The sequence below is a fragment of the Pinus tabuliformis genome, chromosome 7, assembly GCF_031772625.1.
Source record: "Pinus tabuliformis cultivar Carrire ecotype Pingquan chromosome 7, CPIR1, whole genome shotgun sequence".
Lineage (NCBI taxonomy): Eukaryota > Viridiplantae > Streptophyta > Pinopsida > Pinales > Pinaceae > Pinus > Pinus tabuliformis.
In genome coordinates, this window is record NC_142293.1 from 206,967,416 (window position 1) to 206,991,921 (window position 24,506).

General features: G+C 39.4%; 1 protein-coding gene across 5 annotated transcripts in view; it reads right to left on the bottom strand.

Moving 5' to 3' along the window:
- Positions 1-24,506, bottom strand: part of LOC149246589 (uncharacterized) — a 119,109-nt gene that overhangs the window by 85,913 nt on the left and 8,690 nt on the right. Inside the window, exon 1 of one of the 5 annotated variants that reach the window (XM_089457977.1) lies at positions 14,146-14,169. The exons of the other annotated variants lie outside the window; for them this stretch is intronic. The gene's annotated coding sequence lies outside the window, so the exon portion shown is untranslated. Of the gene's footprint in view, positions 1-14,145; positions 14,170-24,506 lie in introns of those variants that run through there. 5 annotated transcript variants of the gene reach the window in all.

The following is a 24,506-nucleotide window of genomic DNA, read 5'->3' on the forward strand; positions in this document are numbered from 1 at the left end:
AGATGGGAATGTATAATAGTGACCTTGGAATAACGATGACCTTAGTGCACATGTTGATACTCTCAATGAATGACATGTTAGTGACCTTGATGGATGTCATGGCAATAACCCTATACATAATAGTGACATTGTTGTGATATGACAGTAACCTTGTTGACAGTATGATGACAACGACCTTCCTCTTATATGATGGCAGTGACTTTGCTCCTATATGATGATTGTGACCATGTTTATAGTACATGATGACAGTAACCCTTAATGGCAATATATCTTTGATGATGACACTTGATAGTGATGGCACCTACTCTTATGACTCTTGACAGAGATGATTCTTGATAACATTTGATGGCATTTGATAGTATTGATTTATGAAATCATTTGGTTGCCTATATTTATGATTTGGGAACATCTAAGGAGATGTATGATAAGTTGGTTGGGATGTTCAAAGTAAACAATGCAAATCAAATCCTCTTTCTCAAGAACAAGTTGGAGGACATCAAGATGCATAAAGGGGAGTTTATCCAATCCTACTTTATGATAATAACACAAATCAAGACTGGTCACTGACCTACTATCTATTGGAGATGTTATTGCTAGCAAGGAGCTCACTCTCATTGCACTTGGATGGGTCTTTCAAGAGCATGGGACATGTTTAACACCACCATTCTCAACAATGACAAGATTCCTAGTTTCAATGAATTATTGGCTAGATGGACTCAAGAGGAGACAAGGATGACGGAGAGAGACAAGCCTTCAAAAAGAAATGAACCTACTGCTTTCTCTGCTCAAGCTAAAAGGAAAAATAATGTTGGTCCAAGGAGACAAGTTCAAGGATTCAAGCAAGAATTCAAACAAGGAAGAAAAGGAAGGCGCTACAATTGTAACAGGTTCGGCCACTATGCTAGAGAGTGTCCTCACAAGAAGGATTCTCCAAGGGATGACGACAACAACAACAACAATTTCAAAGGCAATGGCAATCAAAGGAACAACAGGTTCAACAATAAAGGAAAGAGAAATGCTCCCACTGCTCGATATGGAAATGGTCGACCTCCCAAAAGGACGAGAAATTCCAAGTATGAGGAAAGTAATGTTGTAGAAAAACAAAAGGAGTTTTATCTTATTTCCGCTCTATCTACTGCCTCTCCTCCGGATACTTTGGATCATTGGTTGATTGATAGTGGAGCCTCAAGGCACTTCACTGGGTACAAAGAGGCCCTCTCAAATTTGATTGAAAAGAAGACTAATTTGGAGATCATACTTGGAGATAATGCCACCTACCTCATGAAAAGGATAGGTATTGTCACTCTTCACTTGAATCAAGGTCAAAGTATTCATCTCCAAGAAGTGTTGTATGTGCCCGATTTGAAGAAGAACCTGGTGTCAATTTCTGTGATGGAAGATAAAGGCTTCGAGGTAGCATTCATTGACGGAAAAGTACATATTTGGCAAAGAAACCCTAAAGATGCATTCACACTTGGATTTAGGGTTGATGGTCTCTATCAAGTTGGAGGAAGTCCTTTGGGAGCCTTGTCTTGCGATACTTCTCTTCAATCTGAATTAGGGCATTGGAGATTTGCCTACCTTCATTACAAAACCTTACATAGGGTAAGGAAGATGGTCTCAGGTATGCCCAAAATTCAACACAAATCATGAAGGGGTTTGTCAGGGTTGTGCAGCTGAGAAACTTACAAAGGGACCATTCCCTTCTACTGAAATCCAAACTACTGATATTCTTCAACTGGTCCATTCTGACCTATCTGGTATGTTGCCCATAACATCATTGGGAGGATACTTATAGTATGCAATCTTTGTGGATGACTTCTCATGGAAAATATGGATCTATTTCTTGAAGAAGAAAGATGAAGTGTTTAAATGGTTCTGCTCTTTCAAAGCATTGGTGGAAAATCAAACAGGGAAGAAAATCAAAATATTGAGGACCGACAACGGAACCGAACATGAATCAAATGAATTCAATGACTTTTGCAGAGAGGTTGGCATTAAAAGGGAGACAGTTGTTCCATACACTCCTAAGCAAAATGGCGTTGTTGAAAGGAAGAACCGAACAATCGTGGAGGCGACTCGTGCCATGCTCCATGATCAAAGCCTACCAAAGTTCTTATGGGGAGAAGCTGCCAACACTACCGTGTATGTTCAAAATAGGAGCCCATCAAGCATTGGATTTCAAGACACTTGAAGAAGTTTTCACTGGTAAGAAACCTGATGTTTCTCATTTTAGAATATTTGGTTATCCCGTGTATTTTCATGTCACTAAAGTGAAGAGAAACAAGTTGGAAGCATTTGCGAAGAAAGGTATATTTGTGGGCTACAATCAAAATTCAAAGGCATATAGAAATGATGTCCCTGGTCAAAGAGATGTGGATGTAAGCCATGATGTCACCTTCGATGAAGATACTGCCATTGGGAAATCCAGAGATCTCCATATCCCAAGGAAGGGCAACGATGATGCTGCAGAAAAACAAAATGAACCTCCGATAGATGAAACTACGCCCAAGGTTGAAGGCCCGATGGAACCCATTGATCCACCTCCTGGTGACCCTCTACCTCAAGGAAAAAACCTTTGTGGCTCAAAGATACTCTCGAAGATGTTGAAAAACACACTGCTCCAAGAGGGACATTTCGCGAAATTAAGAAGCCAAACAGGTATCAAGGGTACTTAGCTACTATGAGTATTATTGTTCAATCTGAGCCATGTACATTCGAAGAAGCCGTAAAGCACCAAGTCTAGAAGGATGCAATGAATGAAGAATATGAATCTATCGTGAAGAATGATGTCTGGGAAGTGGTGCCTAGATCCAAGGACAAATCTATAGTCACCTCAAAATGGCTATACAAAATTAAACATGGAGTTGATGGGAGTGTTGAAAAATATAAGGCCAAGTTCGTTGCTCGAGGCTTCACTCAAAAGGAAGGAGTGGACCATGACGAGATATTTGCACAAGTTACCTAATATACAACTATCCGATCTATTATTGTTCTGATTCTCGTTGCCTCTCAAGGATGGAGCCTACATCAAATGGACGTTAAGACCGCTTTCTTGCATGCCTCGCTTAAGGAGGAAGTCTACTTGGAACAACCTTAGGGGTTCGAAGTACATGATTGAAGGACACACGTATGCAGGTTAAAAAAAGCCCTCTATGGGTTGAAGCAAGCCCCTAATGCTTGGTATGAGAGGATTGATAGTTATCTTATGCAGTTGGTATTTACAAGGTGTGATGTTGAACCTAACCTATACTTCAAAGTTGAAAAGGACATGCCTCTCATTTTGGTCTTTTATGTAGATGATCTCATTCTCACAGGTGCATACCTTCTCATTTATCAATGCAAGAGGGAGTTGGCTTCCGAGTTCGAGATGAAGGACCTAGGTCTGATGCACTACTTCCTAGCAGGGAAAATTTTAAGGATGGAAAATTATCTTTAAGTTTAAAAACATTAGTGAATCTCACTAGTCCCTAACATGCAAACTATAAAATGTTTATTGATATATTTGTAAAACTATTCAAATTTATAATGATTTTATATAGTCTCTATATAATGTTGGCGATTTTTAAGGTAAAATGATTTTATATTGTAAAATTTGGGCGAATGATTTTTATAAAAAATGGAAATTGGCGAATCTTTTTTGTTGGAAAATCATGGAAAATTAGCCCACCTGCGAATATTAGCCCCTAAAATTTTCCATGATTTCTAGGCTTGGAGGTCTGGCAAAAGCCAGTTGAAATTTTCCTTTCTCAAGGAAAACACATTGTGAAGTTGCTCGAGAGATGTGGGATGGTGGATTGCAAGTCTGTGTCTACTCTGATGGAACTCAACTTCAAGAAGCTATGTGGAAGTGTTGTTGGGCCTGAATTGGCAAATCCTTCTGAATATAACAACTTGTAGGGGCCCTAATGTGCTTGGTAAACTCTCGTCCAGACATATGCTCCATTGTGAATACGTTGAGTCAGTTTATGGTCGAGCCTCATCACATATATTAGATTCATGCTAATAATCTCTTGAGATATCTCCATGGCACAATCAACTATAGACTAAGATACACTGTCAGCAATTTGAGGCTACATGGATATACTGATGCTGACTAGGCTAGCAGTGTGGTGGATCACAAAAGCACGTCTGGATGTTGCTTCTTGTTGGGGTCTGCTTTAATTCCTTGGATGAGTAGGAAGCAGAAATCAGTTGCTCTAAGCACCGCCAAGGCTGAATACATTGCAGCTACTATAGCCTGTTGTGAGGCTATCTGGTTGAGGAAGCTCTTTAGTGAGCTATTTCAGCACATGTTGGATACCATCGTGATCTACTGTGAAAACCAGAGTGGGATTCGCCTTTCAGAGAATCTTGTGTTCCATGACCACTCCAAGCACATTGATATCAGGTACCACTTTATCCGGGATATGGTACAGCGGGGAGCAATAAGGCTCCAACACATCAAGACTGATGAGCAGGTCACAGACATCCTCACAAAGCCCTTAGGGAAGGTCAAATTCTTAGCCTTCCGAGAAAGACTTGGAGTCATGGAAAGACCCTCCTATGAGGGTCTCGCTTGAGTTGGACACTAAGCTCTAGGAGCTCCTAGGGGCTTGGGGTACATCTTGGAGCTATGAGCAACCATAGGGTGAGTGGTTCACATTTCCCTATTAGTGCGATATGTACAGGGTGAGTGGTTCACCTTCCCCTGTGATACCCCATGATGGTGGACATGTCTGTAGGGCAAGTGGTTCACCTTCCCCTACGTATAATGACACGTGTGTCGGGTGAGTGGTTCACCTTCCCCTACAATTGACATATGCATAGGATGAGTGGTTCACCTTCTCCAATGGCATATGGTCCCCAGCATACATCCTACCCATGTAGTCCGGGACTCATGGGAAGTACCTCTCATCTGGCCAATGAGTTGGGAAAAGTGGATAAGGACCATAGCACTACCGATGGACGCATCATGTACTATTGTACTCCCTATGTCTAGGATGCATGGTGTTCAACAACTTGATTTAGGATCAATTGAGGTTCTACCTCTAGACTGACTTTTGTTAGTGGAGAGTGGTAAGGTCTTGTGACTCACTCTCGATCAATTCTTCTTCATTATTACATCATGGTTCAGCAAAGTTGAGATGAGATGACAGAGATGGTACATGAAGATAGGATGGCAGTATGATCAATGATGGATTGGTAGGTGGAATTCTCTCTAGTTGAGAGGGAGTGTTAAAATTGGCAACTAGGGCCAAATTCCACCTTGGGACAGCTCATTTGATGGAGATGATGATTGCATTAAATTCTTTTTTTCGAGAGGACCAAAATTGATATAAATATCATCTCATTTGGACAAGCAAAAGTGTGATTTTGAATTTATGCCCACATATGTGCAAATTGTTCAGGTCGGCCACATCAACATGTAGGCTCAAGAAGCCCAATGGACGTGTCACTTCACCCTCAACGACTTGTATAAATATAAGTGACCTCTCACCTTATTTGGCGTCATCATCACTCACACATTCTTCTCTCTCCTTCTCTCATTGATTCGTACAACTACTGGGCTTATTTGGCATCATCATCACCCACACATTCTTCTCTCTCCTTCTCTCATTGGTTCGTACAACTACTGGGCAGATCTTTTCTCTCACACGTGTATCAAAGAGGATAAATTTTTTTGGGCAGATCTTAAGGCCGAAATTTCAGAGTTGTTGTAGGGTTTGATGAGTGTCGACCAAACACTTTAACTCATCCTTTGACTACTTTTTTGTGGGAAAAAATCGTTTTTTGGCAAGCCATATAGTTTGGCACAGAAACCAAGGTGATCTAAGCACTTTGACGCAAAAATAATTGCAAGTTGATCGCAGATTTCAAGGCTGGATTTGACCAAGTTTGACTACCGACCTTGGGACTGTTTTGGGCTGATTTTGACCATCTATTCAGGTCGAGTTTGATTGGGTATGACCGAGCTACTGTGAGGATGTTTTACTACTATGTTGACCATCTTCGACTTTCTCTTTAGGACGGAATTTGGCAGGGTTGTTTTGGCTTTGATTTGGCAAGTCAACTTTGACTTTTTGTACTCGCTCTCTCTGTTGAACATTTGATATAATAATAAGAAGAATTGAACAAAGGGTTTTCCCCATCTTGGGGTTTTTCCCTGGCATCCGCCAAATTTGGTGTCATCTTGTCTTGGCTTGTCTTCTGCATTTTATTTTATGTTCTATCTATAGTTACCTTCAATGTGATTTATGGTTAATGTGATTGCTATTGGAAAACTAATTTGGAAATTGGAAATTGGGTTGCTAAAGAAACATTGAAGTAATTGTGTTAAGCATAGAACTTACCATTGTTAACTAAAATTAACATGGTCTCTGATGGTGATGACACTTATTCCTATGACAAGAATGTTACTTCTTGTGGCAGTGATATGGCAACAGCGCTTTAGAGATCAGATCGTTAAGTTCATAAACGTAGTTGTGAACTGACGTGCGCTGGCCCTAGGAGGTAAACGTAGTTGTGAACTGACTTGGGTTGGCCCTAGGAGACAAACATAGTTGTGAACTGACTTGGGTTGGCCCTAGGAGGCCCGATGTGATTGATTTATCTCATTCGTACTATAGTTAGTTGATCATTTGATGAATATCTAATAGAAGAAGAATCTGGTTGGGTTTTCCCCCCTTTTGGGGTTTTCCCTCGATCTCTGACCTAAATCATGATGAAAAGTTTTGAAAGTGCAATTATCTACAGTGGAGAAAAATCAAGCGATAAAAATTAACAACTTATCCTTATGAGGTCATTCACAAATAATCAGGAGTTATGACCTATAAGCTCCCATTTAGCTACTAGCTTCATTTCTCTTCAACCCATTATCAGTTCTCAATTGGAGATGACAAGAATATTTATAGGAAATAGTGTCCAAATCCATTCAACGAAAAATAGGTAGGGTCAACTATTGCTCTATTTGTTATAGCAAATCCTTCTAGGATTCAATATATGCAATTGTGTCATGAGGGAACCTTGGTGAAAGTTCTTAGGTTTGTTGATGGCAACAAGCCCACCATGGGTTACTCGTATGATAAAAATGCACAGATCCAAAGATGTAGTCAACACATATATGAGGAGCAAGGTGAGGAGGGAAAGGAAAGAAGAAAAATGGAGTCGATGAAGCTCTAGGAGCACATGGCCAAGGGTTCCTAGTTGTTGTTGCTTTTCCTCGAGAATCTACAATATTGAGCAGTACGTCGTGAGAACCGTGAGAGCAGTATGTTGATGTGTTGATGTTGTTGCAGATTTAGAGTTTCAAGTTTTTAGTTGTTGAGCTCGCTTGGTTGATTTGCTTTGTGCCAATTTTTTTATCTAGTGGTGTTTGTTATGCAGTCCCTAATTAAAACAAGCACGTTGTTGAGCTCAATGTTGGTACAATGGGCAGTCTTTCCAACCCCTGCATGGATGGTCATGGTTCTCTACTCTATGGTAGATTTGCAAAACGGGCAGATACAATTCATTCTCTTAATTTGGGATTTGCCGCCTCTGCAAAGACGAATGTTAATTCCCTTAAGGAAAGAGGATTGATTGGTAAATTCACCAGACTTTGACCCAATTATAGCTCTGTTTTAGAATGAGGGAGCCTATTATTACTTTATATTATGGAAAAAGATTATTTTTTCTTTTGTTTTGAAAGCAAGGAGCACAAGGATCTAATTTACAAATCTGGGCCGTAATCATGGGCTCCACAGGGATGTTTCTAGTTTACTAGACTTTGGATTTTAATCCTTCCATGGAAATCTCTTATGCACCTATCTAGATTAGATTGTCGTATCTTCCCTCATTTTGAAACAACAATGGTATTTTCAAATCCATCGATAACAAGTTGGGCTACTACATTTCTTTTTTTCTCTAATGGAAAATCAAGTGAGGCCCTCTCGAAGGGACCACACCACTCGGCCAAATTAATCCAAGCCTAGCCCCAAGAGGGTCAAGGAGAATTGAACCCGTGACCTCCCAATGGCAAGGTGCTTTAGCAACAGGCCATCGACCACTTAAGCTAACCCTCGGGGCTAAGGCTGCTACATTTCTAGTTCTAAGGGCAAGGATAAAACTTCTCTTATGTCAGAATTTGTGTTGAAATGGATTTTGCAAAAGGACTCCCTAAAGCGATTTAGTTTGGACTTGGGATGCTAGTCCCAGGTTCACGCTCTAGATTGTGAGCAAGTTCCTTTTAAATGCATTTTTTGCCATGAGTATGGGCACTTTGCAAAACATTGTCCAAAAGCTGTAGCACCTTAGTCTCCTTCTATCCCTTCAACTTCTCAAAGTAATGATGAGCAACAAGCATTCAAACCAATTTCAAGGAAGCACAAGAATCATTTCATTTAAGAGGCCTCATTCGAGCAAGTATGAATCTAATCAGCATCCTCCGGTAATAGATATGAAGCTTTGAAGTCCTCAACCAGATCAAGATCAAATGGCTTGGCTTCAGAGAACATATGTTCTCACGTTGAGGAAGAGACTAGTTCTAAGGCTATTGAAATAGCTCTCCTTCAAATAAAATGGAAGAAGAGGCCAGTTCGAAGAAAGAGAATGAGGTCAAGCTCTCATGTTCATCTAAATATTCATATATTTACAAAGCAATCAATGACTATCCCCTCCATTAACAAGAAATAGAAAGACCAAAGCAAGAAATCTCGAAAATCTAGCGCCCATCATTCTTTAACCTCCTGTGATTCTAGTGGGGGTCAATTCTGATTAAATATTAGAAATGTTTTATTTGTGTACCACTTGTGCAAGCATTTGTAAGAATCTACTCTTGTTCTCAAGAAGCAATAGGCTCAAGTCTCATAAAGTCTAGTTTTGGATCCCCCACACTTCTTCAATTGTCGAGAGGATGGTTGTTTTACCCGCACCCTTTCTAGAATCACGAAAAAGTTTTTCCTTGTAGTATTCATCTCAATGTACTTCAACTACGTGTTCTAGTTGCAGATTTTACCTTAGTACAAATTTATTGTTCTAGTTAAAAAAGGTAAGGAGGGAAGCACGTCATTATATGGGATTTGATTGATGATATATGGAACAAAATGTAGCATTTCACAGTTCACAAAGCAAGAAGTTCACATTGTTTTTCTCTAGTGAATTTAACTACAAGTTTCACCAATAACATTATTCACCAAGTTCTTTAGTTATTTGTAGAAAATAGTACTAGACCTATAGGCAAATGCAACCATATAGTTTGAGTTAAAGAATTACAAGATAGCTCTAGTATTATTTGGCTGTGATATAGAAATGCAAGTAAGAACATTTACATGGCTAGATAAGCAATTTCACTTCAACTTTCCAATTGTATGATTGATTATTTAGCTTTAAAGTTCACATTTTAAATATTATTAATAACATTATATTGTTGGGAAATTTAATTTACTTGTTCTCTTTTTTGCAAAATCCATTTCAGCACAAAACTTCTCGTGTCAAAATTTGTGTTGAAATGGATTTATAAAAGGACTCCCTGAGGCGATTCAACTTGACTTGGAGGGTTAGTCCTAGGTTTAGGCTCTAGAATATGAACAAGTTCCTTTTAAATGCAATTTTTGCCATGAGTATGGGCACTTTGCAAAACGTTGTCCAAAAGTTATAGCACCTCAATGTCCTTCTATCCCTCCATCTTCTCAAAGTAATGATGAGCAAGAAGCATTCAAACCAATTTCAAGGAAGCACAAGAATCATTCATTTAAGAGGCCTAATTCCAACAAGTATGAATCTAATCAACATCCTCCCTCCAATAATAGATATGAAGCTTTGAAGTCCTCAAACGCAGAAGTCAATTCAAGAAGATCAACCAAATCAAGATCAAATGGCTTCAAAGAACATCAGTTCTCACATTGAGGAAGAGACTAGTTCTAAGGATATTGAAATGCCTCTCCTTCAAATGAAAAGGAAGAAGAGGTCAGTTCGAAGGAAGAGAATGAGGTCAATCTCTCTTGTTCTTCTCCTTCATATTCGAAAGTTTTAGAAAGAAATCAACGATTGTCCCCTTAATTAACAAGAAATAGAAAGAATGAAGCAAGAAATCTCCAATATATAGTGCCCATCATTCTTTAGCCTCCCGTGGTTCTAATGGGAGGTCAGTTGCGATTAAATATTAGAAATGTTTTATTTTTATACCATTTTGTGCAAGCAATTTGTAAGAATCTACTACTCTTGTTCTCAAAAATAAATAGGCTCAAGTTCCAGAAGGTCTAATTTTGAATCTCCCCCAATTTTTTCTTTTGTCGAGAGGGGGATGGTTTTTTGCCCCCCTCTTTCTAGAGTCATGGAAAATTTTTTCCTTGTACCATTCATCTTGATGTACTTCAACTGCGTGTTCCAGTTGCAGATTTTTGCTTAATACAAATTTCTTGTTCTAATTAAAAAAAGGTGAGGGGGGAAAGGCCAAGCACATCATTATATGGGATTTGATTGATGATATATGGAACAACATGTAGCATTTCACACTTCACAGAGCAAGAAGTTCACATTGTTTTACTCTAGTGAATTTCGCTACAAGTTTCACCACTAACATTATTGGCCAAGTTCCTTAGTGTGTGTAGAAAATGGTGCTAGACCTATAGGTGCATGCCGCAATATAGTTCGAGTTAAAGAATTACAAGAGAGCTCTAGGATTATTTGCCTGTGATATAGAAATGTGGGTAAGAACATTTATGTGGCTAGATAAGCAATGTCACTTCAACTTTCAAATTGTATGATTGATTGTTCATCTTTAAAGTTCACATTTAGACTTACTAATAAGAGTATATTATTTGGAAATTTAATTTACTTGTTCTCTCTTTTCCTATTTTTTTAGATGTATGGTGGGATAATTATGGTGGACAAAGATCAAATCTTCAAAAAATTGTAATCAGTGTGCCAACACAATTGGAGTTTCTTTGAAAAACACACTCATGAAAGCATAATAAAACAGAGTATCAACATCGCAATGATATGATGCATGTTTACGACATCCTTTAATTATGGGTGGGGTAGTTGAAGAACCCACTTGATGTACAAGCCATTTACCTGGATGCGATTCATCCCACTTCTAACTCAATGTTGAGGAGGGTGAGAGACCTATTATGGAGGATTCATTTGCCTGGTTAGATAAGAAGGATGAACGAGCGCAAGACAGGCCAACTCACGACCAACCAATGCACAACCAACAAAATCAAGTGTAGGAACCACAAATTTCTAACTCCATTGGACATGCAAATCCAAGACCCTCCAGCAATAGGCCCCAGAAAAGAGGCAAAGGTCATTAATGCATCCATATTATAGTTTAACTTTTTGTTTTATTTTAAACGCTTGAATTTTAACTCAACCCTAGTCAACTATTGAAGGTTAATATATGACATATGTGACTGGACAACCTATATATGATAACTGAATACCTTCTTTTAATAATTATGTCACAATGTAATTATCTGATGATTTAAGTTCATGTTTTCATTTAGTTGAAAAGTATTGCTTTATGAATCTTTTCTTGGTCGACAATTTTTTGTTGAATTTTCCCAATTTTCATTTTTCAAACCCCTACCAAGTTGATTCTGACTGAGATTTCTATAACAATACTCACAATCTTTAGGCACAAATTGCAATCTATTGACTCCTAAATCCATTTCAAGAAAAAATTCACCACACAAATCTATCAGCTTTCAAGTGACTCCAAAAGTCTTTACACCACATGTTTAGGGGTGCTTAATGAGATTTGGGATGCATGGTGTATGTTTAGCCCTTGGATGGTTTGAGGTGGATTTGCACATGGGAGATGGCTTGTGATGGAGTTGCACATTGGATATTGCTTAATTAGTGATTGATCGACCTTAGTTAGGTGATTGCCTGGCATTCTTCCTTATGGCTTTGGAGTTCACTTAATAGCTTAAGTGACATCCTTCATGATGGCCACATGATGATGTTGCTCGCTTGGAGAAAGTTGTCCTTAAGAGAAGGAGCATATTACATCTTTGAGGGGGGCATCAAGCGCTAGACAGCATGGGGTAGCTTGAATTCCTATATGGAAGCTTGAAGTTGGCTTGGGGAAACTTGGTTGTGATGGTGTTCATGCAAGGGGAGTGGACCTAGTGGAGTACATGGCTTAGGAGGAATGATGGAGTCCCATACAAGCATATGTGCTTTTGGCGAAGCATGGACACACCTTGTGTAGCTACCTCATCTTCAAGCCCTTATTGTGTATGACATCACCTTGGAGCTTGAGATGTGTACACTTGGAGTGGAGTGCTCCAATTGTGGCTGCACACATGTGTTTATTGTAGGTTGCTTATATGGGCATTGGCCTACATTATATTGATCTCCCTTACCTCCGATATACATAGAGGAAGGAGAGAATTCACCACATTCATTATTGTACTCATCATTCTTATTCACTATTGTGTTAGAGGAGACTAAGTTGCACGATACTGGGAAATGGATACACATTTTCAAAATGGAAACAACTAAAAATGTGAGCCCCCAAAAATTTGGAAAGGAGGAAACATGATGTGTGTGTGTGTCTATAAACAAAGAAAGACAAAAAATCAACCAAACACCAAATTGGTGTATGAGACACCTTTGTTTGTGGCATAAGGGACCTACCTCCATGCAACAATTTGATTGTGCTAAAGCCTACAGAGGTGCACATACTCTATCCCCCTCTAGATTTAAACCTATGACCTCTTAGGATGAAACACATGTTTTTAACCAATATATACACGCACACACACATATATGCATGTGTATATATAGAAATATATATACATACATATACACACACACACACACACACACATATATATACATATGTGTGTGTATAGTCTCATTTTATAAATAGCACATTATAGTGAGCCTTGAAAAGAAAGCATTACGAATAAATAAGCAAGAACATTTAAATGACAAGCAATGTTCCACCATTTCTTATATTGGGATCTTGATCAATATTATCACCCTTTGCATCTATCTCAATCCTTGAGTCACATTAGTCAACACCCTGCAATTTTCATGAAACTACCTAATCCAAGCTTTAAAATATGGTAGAAAAAGCTTAACATACCTAATCAATAATTTTGGCTTGAGTGAAGAGTGCACTTTTGCTAAGGCCTCAGAAAAGGAGTCTAAAGATCAATATCACCAACATCAAGGTACATAAAGATCTTGGTGCTCTTAATTAAATGTCAATCCCATACCATTATACATGATGGAATCTAATGAAAATGTTGCAATCCTACCAATCCAAAAAACTGTTAAGTCTGTTGAATTTTGAATGAGATGTGAAATTCTACTTTCTCCATATCAAGTTTGATGAGGTTTGAACCACTCTCAAACATCCTGAAGCAATTAATGTCAACTTTAAAGAAAATTTGTTAGTCTTAAAGGCTTCTAAATATCTCATCAATTCATAATTAACCTTTAATGAAGCATTAAAACAAAAAAAGTGGATCCCAACAATCAAATTATGGCAAAGTCTGACAATTTTTTTTGGATACCTGTTTCAATCTGCACGAAACACATTTTCCACACATTAATTGCATTTGATATGGATTGAAAAATGTTTTAAACACACTTTAGTCATGTTTCAACGTTTCGATACAGAAACCTGACTAGTACGAGGGGGTGTGTTTCCTACAACTTAGGTTAGAGATGTGACTAAGACAAGCGCACTATTCATTCTCTCTCTCTCTTATATCTTCATTTATATCTGCTTTCTCTCTCTCATGGAGTTGCTAAAGTTTCTTAATCATCTCACAACATCTCGAAGTCTACAGTTAGGGTTTCATCCCTTGGGGTATTGAAATTAGAGTGTTGAGATTAAACCCGAGCGATATATTTGGTGAAGAAGAAGGGGAGGAAAATATGTCTCACCTTGGAGGACTTGTTTGAGTGCTTAATGGATGTTGGAGCTCCTTGGTTGAGCTAAAGTTTTTTTTTTGTGTTTTCCCCAGCTAGGGTTTTAGAGAGCTAATGGATTACACTAGCCTTGCAATAGACCTATGGTATGTACTCATACAACCACTTCTTAATGAAGTTCTCAGTTATTCAATAGGTGTGTAAATCACAAATTTGATTTTCTACCATCTACGTTCTTTATGCTTCGTAATTTCAAGCTATCTAGACTTCCCGATTTGACGTAAGGGCAATTACCTTAAATGATTTAACATCAATGTTATCCGAACAGAATCATTCACTGAACCAGCAAAGCCCAAAAATGTGAACTAGACCAAAACATAAAAATCCAAGCAAAAAAACAATCAACCATAAAATACATAAATATACAAATTTTGAAAAAAAATACATATTCATGTGCATCCATGTGAATCCAAACCATTATGCACAACTATGCAAACTTTCTCATATATATAGCTAGTAAGAGTGAATATAACCAAAATAGCACAAAGTGCAATCCATCTCTAAACCAAAAATACATCAACAAACAGGTTCTAGATGGCCTCTAGAGTCCAAAACAAATCATGCTACAACAAATACCTACATATCATCAAAATCATTGCCTTTATTGGGATCCTCATCATCACTATCACCCTCTAAGCATTAAAACAAGATAATAAAAAAATCTTAACATGTCAAATCGAGATTTTGTTTGAGTGATGTGTACATTTTTACTAGGATCGTGACAAAGAAGTTCAACAGTCAATGCCACCAAAACCGAGGTACATAGAGAGCTTGGTGCTCTTGATTAAATGTCAGTTCCATACCCTCATATATGATAGACTCCAATGGAAACATTGCAATCTCCCCAATCCAGATATCCTAAAAATTGTTAAGTTTGTTGGATTTTGAGTGGGACTTAAAATTCTACTTTCTCCATATGAAATACAATGAGGTTGGAACTACTCTCAAACATTCTAAACTAATTAATGTTAATGTTAAAAATTTAAGTAAAAGCGATAGATTTAACATTACCATTAATTGAATTGCATTAGTAAGGCCCTAAAGGTCGAATATGATGAAATATAACGTATCTATGGTTGACATTTCTCATTGCATACTCAAAGAAGAAATCAATTTTTGGTCACTTTCAAGTCAGCTCAAATAAGCCCTTCAAGTCGACTCCTGTAAGATCACCATGTTGGCCCCATTAAGGCTAACTAGCCCTCACATGACGCCTATTTATACATGTTTGTTGGAAATCATTTCAATCATCATCAATCAGAACTATTCAGTCTGCAATTACAAATAATTACAATCCTCTATTACAAAGATATTCACATGTGCGAAGAGGATAAAGAGGGTTCTTTTGACTACGGTTTGGATCTCCTCCAAAGGCTCGTTGACTACAGTGACTTGGGTCTGGTTGGGATCATGATTCATCTATACTTCTATTTTGTTGACTCTTTTTTGGCCAAAGATTGCAGAGAAACTCGCTCCTTTTGAGGTGACATAATTCTGAAGTTGATCTAGGGTTTTGGACAATTTGTTGGCAACTTTTGTGGTTATTTCAGTTGGAACTTCGACCTCCTATTACAATGACTTCAGGCTTATTTTTCGACCTCCTTGTGCAAACCTTACTCATTGACAAAAGTGGAATTTCTCTCCTTCTATGAGCAGACTTTGACTGGGTATTTCATTGTTGACTATTTTGGATTTCTTGGAACATTTTGATGTACTATTGATGGACTGAATCTCTCTCTCATAAGGAAAGAATTTTTGGGTTTTCCCATTGTGGCTTTGCCCTAGCTATGAACCTAATCTTGGTGTCCTTTGTCTCTTGCTTATTGTCTTTTGTTCATTGTTTACTATGATCTCTATTTACTCCTCTTGTTGAAGAATTAATGGTTGAAGTTTTTCATGTATAACTACTTGTTGGATAACGTATAAAGAATAAACAATTTATATCAACATAAGTAGTTATCAACTATGAAAAACTACTCTAGTAATTGCAACACTTGAATTTCAACAGAATATTAGGCTGCCCCACTCATAAATTATTGTTTTCTTTTAAAAAAATTGTGTTCCAAGGGTCCTTAGTCACATTGTACAAAACTAGCCAGTTCGGTGGAAAAAGGTCGATTAGGTACTGAACTAGTCTTTTCCAGTCCTTGGCAGTAGTTCAGACCAGTTTTTGCTTGAAAACAATCAAACCACCCAATTCATTCCAGCCTAGTCCGACTCTTATAACATTGTTTAACATTGTAATCGAAGAAGATAAGGGTTATTTTACTACTAGAAATAAGAGCTTTTAGTTATGGTTTATGTATAATTAAATTTTCCTAGAGGGCTGAAACTTATCAAGAACACGTCAATATATTTTTCTCTTGGATTGCCTAGAAAATTGGGGCATTAAGAATTGAAACATTGTCCCCTGCCACTGTTGTTTTATTTTATATTTCATAACAACCCTGAGGCAAAGAAATAATTGTGCACCTTCAGTCGAGTTTGGGAAACGAGAATGCAAGCTTCTAACGAGAGGAATTAAGCATTCAAGATAGGATCCATGATGAAATTGTCCCAGTAAATTGTATCCACCAAAAATATATTTTCTATGCTAACTCTCAAGATGTGTCTTGGGGATATGAGAGATTTTGTTCACGTCACTGTCAAGCATTACGAATTTATGTGAACCAATTGAAAAGGATTGGCAAACTAGTGCCTTTGTTGCAAGTCCTTTTGTTGATTTATTTTCTTAGATTTTAGAACAGATTTAAGTTTACATTTTTGTGAAACTGCGTTATATATTTTCTTTTATAGATGAATGTTACAAGTGCAAATAGTCCAAAAAAGCACAACTCATTTAATAGATTGGAACCTCAAGGTTGAGAAGTCGAGTTTCTATTTTGGTGTTTGATATCATGAATGTTTTCTTTAATATAAATGCATAACATTGTATGCGTGTTCCTAAATACCATCAATCACCCAGAATCTTAAAGGATTTGAAGTGGTATTCTCTAGTTGTTTTTAAATATTTTTTCTCTTATTGTCTTTCTTCTTTTAGAAATTCCCTAAGCCAAAACAAATGCAGCTTAGTGTTGATTTTTTGGTAGCTTGGGAGGTACTCCAAGCCCTAGGGTTCAGGGTTTAGCGGTTGGATCACCACAAAAGTGCTTTGTGGGCTTGGAACCCAAGGTGTGGGCTTTGCACCCAAGCTTATGGGTGTGAAACCACGAGGAGATTTTGACATGTGATGATTTGAGATGATAGAGGACCTCGAGAGAAGAAAGAGGCAACAAAAATCACTCAAATCCGAGGTGTCTATGATGAGATATTATTTTTTCTTTGTAGCTGGTGGGATTTGTGGATGACAAGTCATGTATGCTTGTGTTGTATGACAATTGTACAAACCCTCCATAATGGTTTGATGAAGCCCTCGTATTAGATATAAATATAAGGTGATTGTGAGGTCATTTCCTCACATCCAAGTGCATCACTTCATAGATAATACATCTCTTATGCAATCAAGCTAGAGAAGAAGGCTAGACATGGAAGAGGAGGGCCTACTTTGTGTCTCTTGAGGTATCTTTCAGGGTCGAGAAGCTACAGGTAGGTAGTTGCGGTCCTTGAGGGAGTTTTGCATGATGTCTTGGCCTTGTTTTGCGTGGGATCTCTCTTCTACAGGTGTGTCGTAGCTCTAGAAGGCTAATTCAGGTAGGCCACAGGCCTAGAACAGCTTGGACAGGGGGGCAAAAGGTTGAAGAGCAATCCAAGTAGGACGCAAGCCTTGCCTTGTCTTTTGGGAGCAAGTAGCTCGTGAGGCAGGTTTGAGGGCTGGAATTAGCCCAGATCAGCTAAGGGGAGTGGAAAGCATTGTTTGAAGGGAGGTCGCAGCCTTTGAGAAGGTATGGAGGTAAAAAAGAGAGTTGTAGCAGCTTGCCAACAACGCTAACCAGGTGAACCAGACCTACAATTGTACTACATCGGCCTTTAAGGAGTAAGGAGGTATGTTATTGATGTATTTATGTTGAATTGATGCTAGTGATGACGTCCTAGATTGGACATTGGTATTGGGCATTTGAGGTCTGGTGGAGGGTAGCATGAAAGTGCCCAAGTCTGAGCCCTAAGTGCAGCAACTTGATGGGCAAAGGTGTTAAGTTTAGGTATGATCTATGCTTAGAGCAATTTATTTCAATTTTCACAGTTAGCTCAATATATTTTCCAGATTAGCAATCACATCAGCATTAAAGTAAACTGTAGATAGAACATAAACATAAATCGCGGAAGACAAGTCAAGACAAGAGGACACAAGATGTGGGTGCTAGCCAAGGACAAACCCCAATGTGGGGAAACCCTTGATCAATTCTTCTTATATGTTCTTCAATAGTTCAGTAGAGAGAGAGAGAGTACATTTACAACAGAAGTCAACACTTCGACTTGACAAGATAAGAACATAGATCTTCTCTAAGAAGATGTCTCATGAGGTAACTGATATGGACTCATGTGATTCCATCACCCTATCATAGTGTTGCATCATGTTGCACCATCATACCATGTCCATCATCACAGAGCTGCACCATGTTGCATTACTGCTGAGTTGTACCTCATCATGTTGTACCCATCTTGTTGCTCTTCATCATCATGTCGTTGCATCATGTCGCACCTCCTTGTGTTGCATCTTCAAACTGTACCTTATTGTGCCCATCAAGCTGCATCCCCTTGTGCTGCATCTTGATACACTTATGTTGCACCTTGGTATTGTTGCACCTTGATACACTTGTGTTGCACACCCTGATACACATATGTTGCACCTTGATACATTGCCCATAACAACTCTTACTATGGTGCTATGGCCTGCAGCCTAGCACATAGCAACAAACGTATAGTGTCCAATCATTATTAACACAGCAACATTTAGTCTATAGAAATGTCAACTCTTGAACAATCTGTAACGCTGCAATTCAGGGACTGGTTAGGGTACTGACCATAGTGCCTAACAGCCCATCTAAGCTGGCCTAGAATTGCTCTTAATTAGTGTGGTTGTTCTTCAATGGATACTGCCTTCCACGCTTCATCATTATAGTCTTCCTTGCTATAGTAGACCTCCCAAATAGTCCCACTAATGAACTGTTGTAACCTTCTCTTTACTTGTGGCTAGGGCGGTCATGAGACTGCATATAAGGAACCATTCAGATCCCTTCTCACAACAATTTAAGGGCACATGAAACCCTCCACAAATGCGACCTAGAATAGTGTTAATGTGACTGCGTTTAGGCCTGCGTTCAACCATGTATAGACTGCGTTTAGGGCACGTTTAACCCTTCCTTAGATATGCAGCTAAGGCTCCTTTAAGGCCTCCTCATGTCTGCGGATTAGGGCTACCTTGCTGCGTGTAGAAGTTCCCCTAAATAGTGGGTAGATCTCCCTTCTTTGTTGTGGCTAAGAAACCTCTTTTGAATGCGGTTTAGGGCATCCTTTAGTTGCGGATTAGGGCTCTCTTTTGTTGCGGATTAGGGCTCTTCTAGCTGCGGATTAGGGCCTCTTAGATCTGCGGCTAGATCTCCTACAAGTCTGTGGCTAGGGTTCTCCTAGGTGACCCTTCTTTAGGGCTGCAAAGAAAGCATCTCCTCTAGACCTCCTCTTCCACTAAAAACCCAAACAAGTGTAGAGTGAGATCACAAGAGATGATTATCAAATGACTTGAAGTCCTCCTTTATTTATACTAAAAAGTTGAGCACAGGTGGGGTATATTTGGTTGCTGGCCGACCTTGATGAATTGTCCCATAACACAAATAAATTCATATCTCCATGAATACTTATCAGAATCGAATGATCTTTAGATCAATCCTACACCTCTCAGTGAGAGGGATCCAAGAAAAATATCAGCTGCCAAAAATAAGATGACCCACATGGAGTTTGGCCCTAGTTGCCAATTTTAAGAAAAGGTGGTTGCTAGGAGTGGCAGTTTGGAGGAGCTCAAGGTTTGGCCAACCAAGAGCAGATTGGATAGCCCGTGCCCATTGTTGGAGAAATGACGATGATGATAGGTGGTAGCCATCCTGCCCTATGTTAGTCTTCATTGGAGTGGTGCAAAAAGACTATAGTGGGAAGAAAAGTCCCAAAGAGCTAAGGGGAGCAGAAGTGGGTAGAAGTCTCAAAGTGTTGTTGCCTTGAATGACAAAGCAGCAGCTAGTGAGCATGAAGACCCTATGTGTTGGTTGTAGAGGGACTTATGATTAGCTAGAAGGCAGATTAAAAAGTTGAGGTTCAATGGCCTAAGGGACTTGGTGCATTGATAGAGGCAAGTGTTGCAAAACATAAGCAAAGGACCCACAGCGTACAAGATACAACAAAGAAGTTGTGATTGTGCACTACTTCAGCTAGATCTTCAATGTATCTTGTATCTTGTATTCTTGTACTAGTGGATATTTGAGGGCCATTATCCCTAGTACAGGAGCCCTAGACTGTTGTATTATCAAATTGATTAATATAACAAAGTTGGGTTATTGTAAAATTGTGTAAAAAGTTATGTATATTATGTGCACTAGTAGATTTATTGTTGTATAATATTTCGTTGTGCAAAGTAGACTTGTTGTGATACTTGGTTTGGTAGCATTAGTGATTTAAGATTATATTCTAGACACCAATATCATGGGAAAATGACATTTAGGATGTTACATGCTTCAACCAACTTAGGACTGATTTCATTTCTGCTTTGGGAAAGAGAGGCACTTGAAAGAATTTTGGTGCAACTAAAACAACCATAGAACCATACCTTTCTCATGACACATCTTGATTAACTTTCTTTTTCTTTGATTGATAAATGACCCCTTGATAACTGTTAGTAACATGTTCTTCGCTTAGGTTTTCTATCAGCATTCAGGCTTGTAGGACTGACTGTAAGGGTCCGGGAGTATGTTTGTCCTTCCCGAAGATGGATGGGTGAGCTAGTATAAAACTTGAAAGGATACGGGTCTGAGATCTAATCCAACCTTGTGGACACCTTTCCTTCCTTTCAGTCGATGTCGTCCAGGGGTCCGACCACCTAAATAAGATCTATAATAAAAGAAGTGTGAATAAAGAAAATATGGCATATCAGCTAGCTCAATAAGAAGGAGCATAGCGGAAGAGGCCTAAACGCAAAAGTTGTTTGTTGTTGTCAAACGAAAAGTTAGCCAATAGGCTAAAGGTCAATACAAAAGCTCTGAGTGCCCATCCAAGCTCTGCTCTCCAATCACTAAGTTTGCTCTAAAGAATATCTAATTACTTCAATAATTCTTAAGAGCCCAAGTTTAATCCATTTTCCTTCATTAGCGATCACATAAACTATTATCTCATTAACAATAATTGAAGAAAGAACATAAACAACATATGCAAAAGACAAGCCAAGACAAGAGAACACCGAGATTGGCTCAAGCCAGGGAAAAACCCCAAGATGGGGAAACCATTGATCAAATCTTCTTATTATTAATACCAAATGTTCAGCAGAGAAAGAAAGGGAGAAAATACAAGGAATGACAAGGTGGCAGCCTAGGCAAGTCTTCCATTCTGCCTTCAAACAATAGCAACCAGATTCTGCCCTAACCAAAGATCAATAGTAGACAGAGCATCTACAAGGAAGTCTCCAAATAGAGTTTAGTCCCAGTTCAATTAGTGTGGCCTTCATAACTCATTATAATGAACCCAAAACGAATATATATTAGGTAGTCAAGCATGGTCAATGAGAGATCTCGAACCTGGTTAGGAATTGATTATAATCCACATTAGCCCATTCAAATTCCTTCAACAAGGTTTCCAATCACTGCGGCTAGCATCCTTCTTCATGTTGCCTATCATGGCTGCCTGTAACTTGATTTGTTGTGGGAATAAGTCCTAATAGCTCCTCCAACTAGCCCAAAATAGGCCTGTGGACCTCCTATAATTATTTCAAGGCTTGCGGCCTATCCAAACAGGGAGAAAACTACACAAACCATCCACTAATATGCCTCGGTCTACCTCGTTGCATTTCAGACCCATCAAATCCCACAAACAGATCTCCAAACAACACTTAGCTACCTCGACATTGTCCTCCTTGTGCTACCGCTCCCACAGAAGATGATAGCTTTGAGTTTGATGCCCAAACGATGTGTCTAATGAGAATGGAGGACACCTATATATATAGCAATTTGTCCTTATGGAGGTGAAGCCAACCTTGACACTTGGAGGCAAATTTGAATTTCAAATTTTCAATTTTCCCCCTTAATAAGGTCATGTCTTATAGAATTTCTTTTAAATAAATAAATATTTTTCCTTATCCAAATTCAACGATCTTTAGGTCGATTTTGGTCCTCTCAAAAAGAGGAATTCAATGCCATAATTATATTCCCCAAAGGAGTTGTCCAAAGTGGAATTTGGCCCTAGTTGCCAATTTTAACAATAACAAAGTGGCCTACTTTTGGCTTTAAGTGTCACAACAAATGGGTATCTATTATGCCAAATTCAACTAGGACACTTGCACAAAATCCGTGAGCCATCAAGGTCACTAGGACTTCCAACCAGGCAGTGGGACTTCCAACCGGTCACAGATGCAGTATTTACCTCTACTAGCAGCATGAAAGTGGCAACATCTATAACGACAAGGTCTAAGCACTAAAAGTGCTTGAATTGACCAATATATGACTGACGATTACTTTGTTTATGTTGATTGTGATGAAAAAACAGCATATGACTAATCTTTGTTCAAGAAACTGAGCTCATAAATCAATTGGGTTTCCTTGGGTTTCCTTGGGTTTCCTTGAACTAATTGGGTTTATGCTTTTGGTTATCTAGACAACAACGATATTTGAATGCTAAACAATACAGTAATAAAAATAAAGTAGACAGAGTAGAAAAATATATTCCACGTGTTCCAGCCACTCAAATAAGATATTATGGAGTCAGAGTTGTGCATGAATCTCAGAAGGATAAATTTAGGAACAATATCATTTTCAATTTCCTTTATCATTGATTAACAATATCAAATTTACATCAACAAACAATATTTTGCAAGCCCCTTGTTTCTCAAATATAAAAATATTTGTAGTTCAGTACAACTAAATTTTCAATTTTCAACAAAAGCCAAACAGGATAACCAATTACAAAAAGAATTCATTGGAACAAAATAAAAGAACTCAGAACCCTGCTAAATAAATAAATAAATATGTTACGGCTTTCTAGTTATCCTCTACATATTTAAAAGCGTAAACGAGCCTTCAAAGATGTACAGAGCATTGCCCATTTTAGAATATGATAAAAACTCAAATCGCCTCTAGGGCAATTTTATTAACTTGCGACCCGGATGCGGGTGACAATCCAGGCATTTATAATGATTAGACTGATGGGCGGTGAGAGGACGAGCCACATGGTCGTCTGCGTTCCCTCCCATGCCAGCCTGAGCCGAATTCATGGTGGCCTGCAAGCTTCATTTAATGGGTACTCTGGCCGAGAATTACCCATTATGCGCACAGATATGGACTCCACTCGCCATAATGTTGCTCCTCCCCTGCTCCATTGCATTTGTCCGCCTCAGGCTGCTGAACCCTGTTCTCGCACTGTCACCGGGAGCCGTTGCTGGTTAGTAAGTTGTGTAGACCTTGGCAATGGGCATCACTACTCCCAAACCAGGCTCTGCAATTTGACATCAGCCCAGCCTTCCCTTGCTCATCCTCTGCTCAATTCATCAGCCAACTCCCCCACTGATAGCTCGGCTTGGCATTCTACCATGGCACGCATTTGTCACCGAATGCGAAGCCGAAGAGGGGGAAGTCATGGTGGTAGTGTCCGCCCTCCTGCGACGCCAAGCCCTGACCCCGCCTCCCCCTCCCCTTCCCCTGACATTCCCAACCCACATGGCTCCCTCTCCGGCAGGTATCCTGATACCCGCAGTGGCCGTGGACACGCACAACTTCAAGGTGTTTGCCAAAGAGACGTTGCGGTCCACACTGCCAACTTTCCTCTACCCCCTCACCCGGCTCCCCACTCGACCCAATTTCACTTCCGCAGCACCCTGAACAGACCTGTCATTACAGCCACCATCACCATCGTTTTCTCTGAAGAAAACGAGCCGCAGGATGCCCCGTCGGGAAGTACTGGAGCACAGCAACAGGAGGCTCACAGGCTCAGGAGTGATCGTGATTCAGGCAAGCAACTGATGGACGAGGAGATGGTTACCCTGCATGGCAAGGCTCTGGGTGGCGGTCAGCATGCTGTGGAAGGAAAATCTGGAGACACGCGACCACCTGGTGGCAGAATGGTTGACGCGTCAGGACCGCATGCAGCTGCTGGCAGCTCTGGTGGCATTCAAACTGCTCGTGGGCCACAAATCGGCGTGTCGGAGGAGGAGGATGACTGGTATCAGTATGCATGCCTCATCGAAGAGGAGCCCGCCCCGGACGACCTCAAGTGACGACACGTGGCAGCCAGGTGTCACCCTTATGCCAGCTGGGGTCTCCTCTGCTGACTGGCTCTTTTCTGTTATGGTTGTTCTGTTGAAACTTCTCTGGGTTTATTACCATGTTTTGATATTTCCTGTTTTTAAGACTGATAGCCCACATGTGGGTATTTTTGCCTTTGCGGACTGGTTTCCCCATCGATGGGGCAGT